This window comes from Ahaetulla prasina, chromosome 4 (genome assembly GCF_028640845.1).
Source record: "Ahaetulla prasina isolate Xishuangbanna chromosome 4, ASM2864084v1, whole genome shotgun sequence".
NCBI classification, from domain to species: Eukaryota; Metazoa; Chordata; class Lepidosauria; order Squamata; family Colubridae; genus Ahaetulla; species Ahaetulla prasina.
The window spans coordinates 122,150,050-122,156,570 of NC_080542.1; positions in this window are offsets into that span (position 1 = coordinate 122,150,050).

The window sequence follows — 6,521 nt, forward strand, 5'->3', positions numbered from 1 at the left end:
AGACTATTGCCTTATACACTGTAAGCCACCCTGAGTCTTCGGAGAAGGGCGGGGTATAAATGTAAACAACAAAAAAAAATTGCTTTTAAGTGCTTGCCTAGTTCTTTAGGCACAGCTCCCAGTGTGCCGAGTACCACTGGAACCACCTGCACTGGTTTATGCCAGTCTCTCTGCAATTCGATTCTCAAATCTTGATATCTGGTGATGATGATGATGATGATGATGATGATGATAAAGGCAGTAACTATTCTTGTTCCCAAATATATTCCACATTTCTTCCCAGAAATCGTTTGCGATTTCATGCACCTAAATTGAATTTGAATACAGAAAATATGTACCCTCATACACACACACACACACATCTGATAAATAGAGGAAAATAATATTAGACAGAGAGTGGGAGGGAAGGGGAGATAGAGAGAGAGAGAGAGAGAGAGAGAGAGAGAGAGAGATGTAGAGATAGATATATAGTACAGATTGAGATATAGAAAAAGATAAGAGTTAGTTAGATAGATAGATAGATAGATAGATAGATAGATAGATAGATAGATAGATAGATAGATAGATAATCTATATAGATAGATAGAAATAGATATAGAGATGTAGAGATGTAGAGATATAATAGAGATATAGAAAAAGATAGAGGTAGTGTTCTGTCCCGCCCCCCCAACCACAACCAAGAAGACACGCGAGCTGGCTATATTTGCCAGCAATTTATTCCTACGACAGATATCAGTTCTGGCAACGAACCTGCGATTGCCTGCTAAGTTCTCTTATCTCCTCAGAAGCCAGTGTAGCTGCAGTTCGTTGCTGGAGCAACCAAGAATTCAGAAATAAACAGAAATCCAGAAGCCAAATATTGCAGTCAAAGTTTCCAAGAGTCAGTTTTTGTCCGTCACAAGAAGCTATAGAGCAGCTCCTTCTGCTTTATACCCTGTGGGGTGTGGCTCCGTGACTCAGCACTCTCTAGGCCTGCCCCACCCCTTCTTTTGTTGTTCCCACCTCTCCTTTCTGTGATGCCTGGGATTTAACCAGGACTGATTGCCAGCAGCTGGGTCTTGAGGCATTGCCTGGGAGGGGGAAGGTGCGGGAGAAAGAGGCCTCATCATTTCCTCCACCTGGCCTGCCACTGGGACCTGGAGCAGAGCCAGAGAGGAAGGTCCTGCAGAGGGAAGCCCTGTCGGCTCTTCCCCCTCACTCTCTGAGTCACTCTCTGCCAGGAGGCCAGGCTCGGGAGCCAAAGACACAACAGATAGATAGATATAGCTACATAAATATAGATCTGTGATTGCAAACCTATGGCATATGTGCCACAGGTGGCACACGGAGCCATATCTGTGGGCACATGAGCGTTGCCTTAGCTCAAGTCCAGCGCACATGCCCATGCTGCCCAACTGATTTTTGGGCCTTCTGGGCCACCAGAAGTCAGGAAACAGGTTGTTTCCGGCCTCTGGAGGGCCTCTTGGGGGAGGCCATTTTTGCCCTCCCCAGGCTCCTAGAAAGCATCTGGAGCCTGGGGAGGCTGAAAAACGGGTGTACTGGGCTCACCGTGCCATTGTGTGCCAAAAGCAGGGGGAGCACAAGGGTCACATGCGCATGCACAGGAGCGCATTGAATTATGGGTGTAGGCACATGCACACACAATCCTCCTCCTCGCTTTTGGCATGTGATGGCAAAAAAGTTAGCCACCACTGATATAGAGATAGAATAGAGATAGATAGATGATAGATAGAGATGGATAGATGATAGAGATAGATAGATAGATAGATAGATAGATAGATAGATAGATAGATAGATAGATAGATAGATAGATAGATAGATAGATGAGATATAGATATAGATAGATAGATAGATAGATAGATAGATAGATAGATAATCTATATAGATAGATAGAATAGATATAGAGATGTAGAGATGTAGAGATATAATAGAGATATAGAAAAAGATAGAGGTAGTGTTCTGTCCCGCCCCCCCAACCACAACCAAGAAGACACGCGAGCTGGCTATATTTGCCAGCAATTTATTCCTACGACAGATATCAGTTCTGGCAACGAACCTGCGATTGCCTGCTAAGTTCTCTTATCTCCTCAGAAGCCAGTGTAGCTGCAGTTCGTTGCTGGAGCAACCAAGAATTCAGAAATAAACAGAAATCCAGAAGCCAAATATTGCAGTCAAAGTTTCCAAGAGTCAGTTTTTGTCCGTCACAAGAAGCTATAGAGCAGCTCCTTCTGCTTTATACCCTGTGGGGTGTGGCTCCGTGACTCAGCACTCTCTAGGCCTGCCCCACCCCTTCTTTTGTTGTTCCCACCTCTCCTTTCTGTGATGCCTGGGATTTAACCAGGACTGATTGCCAGCAGCTGGGTCTTGAGGCATTGCCTGGGAGGGGGAAGGTGCGGGAGAAAGAGGCCTCATCATTTCCTCCACCTGGCCTGCCACTGGGACCTGGAGCAGAGCCAGAGGAAGGTCCTGCAGAGGGAAGCCCTGTCGGCTCTTCCCCCTCACTCTCTGAGTCACTCTCTGCCAGGAGGCCAGGCTCGGGAGCCAAAGACACAACAGATAGATAGATATAGCTACATAAATATAGATCTGTGATTGCAAACCTATGGCATATGTGCCACAGGTGGCACACGGAGCCATATCTGTGGGCACATGAGCGTTGCCTTAGCTCAAGTCCAGCGCACATGCCCATGCTGCCCAACTGATTTTTGGGCCTTCTGGGCCACCAGAAGTCAGGAAACAGGTTGTTTCCGGCCTCTGGAGGGCCTCTTGGGGGAGGCCATTTTTGCCCTCCCCAGGCTCCTAGAAAGCATCTGGAGCCTGGGGAGGCTGAAAAACGGGTGTACTGGGCTCACCGTGCCATTGTGTGCCAAAAGCAGGGGGAGCACAAGGGTCACATGCGCATGCACAGGAGCGCATTGAATTATGGGTGTAGGCACATGCACACACAATCCTCCTCCTCATGGCATGTGATGGCAAAAAAGTTAGCCACCACTGATATAGAGATAGAATAGAGATAGATAGATGATAGATAGAGATGGATAGATGATAGAGATAGATAGATAGATAGATAGATAGATAGATAGATAGATAGATAGATAGATAGATAGATAGATGAGATATAGATATAGATATAGATATAGATATAGATATAGATATAGAGAGATGAGATGACGGGAGGAAGAGAGGGGAAAAGAGAGAGAGTCAGAGATGACATGTATATTGTAAGGGAAATTATATCAATTATTGGGGGAGGGGAATTCAGCAGTGAAATCCAGCCGGATTTATCTGGCTCATGCGAACTGGTAGGGGTGGCGGCGGAAGGCTCTGCCCACCTGCCGGGACGTCATTACGTCTCATTTTTGACTCTCTACGCATGCGCAAAAGGCTCTGCACATGCATAGAAGAGGCGCGCACGCTCACATTTCCAAACTGGAAATGAAGGTAAGTGCATTTCACCACTGGGGGAATTCTTAGAAGTTGTAAGGAGAAGAGGGACTGGCCTTGACGGGCAAGAGAAAAAGCTACTACCAAGATGTAAGAGATTTGAGGACAGGAATGTAATGTGATTAAGCACCTCAAACATGCCCTCCCTAATTCTCACAAATGATAAAAGGAGGGAGGAGAGAAATGCATTCAGGTTTGCAAGATTCTGTTACTCTAACTTTACAATTAAAGTAATACTGATCTACGTGACATAGATTCCTAATCCAATTTACCTTGAAAGGCTGACTGAAGTGCATCACATTAATTTACAGTACAGTGCTACCTCAGTACTCATTGTTAATTGGTTCCAGGAGACACAGTGAGTATCAAAAATAATGAATACCAAACAAATTGTTCCCATAAGGAACAATGTGGTAAATCACAAGGCAGCTGACATCAAGTTCTAGCTGTACCACTGTATGGTATTTTTCAGTTTTCAGGTACAGGCAGTGGTGAGATTCAAACAATTTAACAACCGGTTCTCTGCCCTAATGATTTCTTCCAACAACCAGTTCGCCAAACTGCTCAGAAAGTTAACAACCGGTTCTCCCGAAGTGGTGCGAACTGGCTGAATCCCACCACTGGGTACAGGCATAACTTAGCATGTACAAATATTCAGCAGAACAGCATTGCCCTTTTGATGCTGATTTTCTTACTTTGGGGGAGGTATGCTGGGTCAGACAAATCGGCAAAACATTACTGGGCAATTACCTGCTAATTTAGATACTATATATTGGTGTGTGTTTTCTCTATCTTCTTTCTGCTTAGGACAACTGCAAATCTGAAACACAATTATTATATATGGCAATGTGTTCACTTCCACTTTTTCTTCACCATGAAATCAAATAGGGACTTCATAAATGGTTCCCTCCATCCAATGCCCCTTGGAAAATTAGTTCTGCAACTTTCCTTTTCAACTTTAATACTCCAAAGTATAAAGTAAAAATAACAACACAAAATGTACAAGAAAAATGAGAAAAAGATCTTTTCTAAAAAAAGGAGAAAGGAAAATTATTACTTGTAACGTTTCAGCACTGAAACATCTGCATTATGTTGGCTTCAGTGATAATCTATTCTTTCTACATTCTCATGAGACAATTAAGGACCATAAATTATTAAGCCTTTCTTAGTTTTAAAAATCCAAATGCTTTGAAAGATATAAAAACCTAGATGTCTTATCCCATCTTAGATTTTGTATCAGTACTTGGCAGATTTAAGCTTGAAAAGATAGGAGAAAATTCTCAGATGTCATAGAGTAGGTCTTTTTTATGATCCTAGAGGGAGTATTCAGTACACACATACACTCACACGTGTATTCTTCACCAATGAACTTCTAAACTTATAATACATATTTGAAAATCTACCCATAGCCTTACATAACCTGGCCTTTTCCCAGCATCTCCGGACAGCATGACCACTGAAGTTATAGTCCAACACTTCCAAAGGGCAGAAGGCTGATCCTAATTTTTAGTTTAAAAAACATAAATTATAAAATGTGATTATGGAAAGACTTAACAAAGATTAGATCTGCTGGTTAATGTTTATTCCTTTTTAGGATGTATCCCTAAAAGACTGCATCTGTAGTCAGATCACATGTAATCACATGGCAACAAGATAAAGTGCATTTTTATGCACTGCTAAAATGAGGCAAATGAATTATTAAGACTTGAGCATTCAGTAAAATCATTATAGAAAGTATTTCAATGTTCAGTTTGATTTATCCAGATACATGTTTTTTCTTCCTTTGAAGGAGGAGCTGTATATTTTCTTACCATAGAAAATCAAGTTCTAGATTAATCTAGATTGTGTTAAATCCTTTAAAATCTAATTCAATCCAGGTTATCCACATAATATGTGCAAATATAACCTGCAGTAGTGGCTCATTTTGTAAATTTGCCAGGTATTTCTTTGAAATAAAAATAAAAAAAATTCTGGCTGCAAGCATTTCTAATTCGTTTCTTCTTGCATGATTGTTTTTCATAATGACATAGTTTTACTTCTTTGCAACATTTTGAATTAATATAGTCTCATTTTGTAGTTTCTGTAGCTATCTAAAACAGTATCCTATGGAGTTGCAGCTGAACCAAACCTTGATTAGCTCAACTATGAGGACAGGCATACAGTAAGTCTCATAGTAATTTGAACACGGCACCAATCTCAATGTCAGGGTTCCAAGTAACACCCCCAACCAAAGAAGACTCTGAGGCTAAAAGTTCCCCAAAGTTTCATTTTATTAGAGATGTCATATTGGCACATCTGGGAAAACTCGAATCTGAAAGCTTTCAGGTTTTTCCCACCTAAAAGAAAGTCCAAGTCCCTTCCCCTGCACCACATGTCCATCACATGGTCCAATCAATGCACCATCCCAACTGGAGATGCTTCCCGGTCACACCACTCCAGGTGCATGTAGAATGTCCTAGACTCTCAGAGAAAAGAATGTTATTATGGTTAGATATTTCTACAACTCCATGCAATCCCCCCTCCCAGTTTCCCATGGTACTAAGTAGGGCAGCCCTGACAATCCAAAGAAAAAGATGGCCTCCAGCAGAGCCTTGCTGGAAACCAGTTCTGGCCCAGTTCTGGTTTTGAAGGCAGCTAAGTAATCTCAGCCCTAGGTAGGATAAAACTCAGGGGTGAAACGTAAAATTTGTTACTACCGGTTCTGTGGGCATGGCTTGGTGGTGGTGGTGGTAATGTGACTGGGTGGGCATGGCCAACTTTTTTTTTTTACTTTTAAAAGCATTTTTTCTACAACCTCTTCAGCCCAAGAGGTTGTAAAAAATGCTTTTAAAAGCCTCTGATGATCAGACAACTCAGCTGGGATCACCAGAGGAGCCTTTTAAAAGCATTTTTTCTCAGCCAAAGAGGTTGCAGAAAAAATGCTTTTAAAGGGTTTTGATGATCCCAGCTGAGTGGCCTGATCGTCAAAACCCTTAAAAGCATTTTTGTACAACTCTTCCGGCTGAAGAGGTTGTAAAAAAAATGCTTAATTTAAAGGGTTCTGACTATCCCAGCTGAGCCGCATGATCATCAGAGGC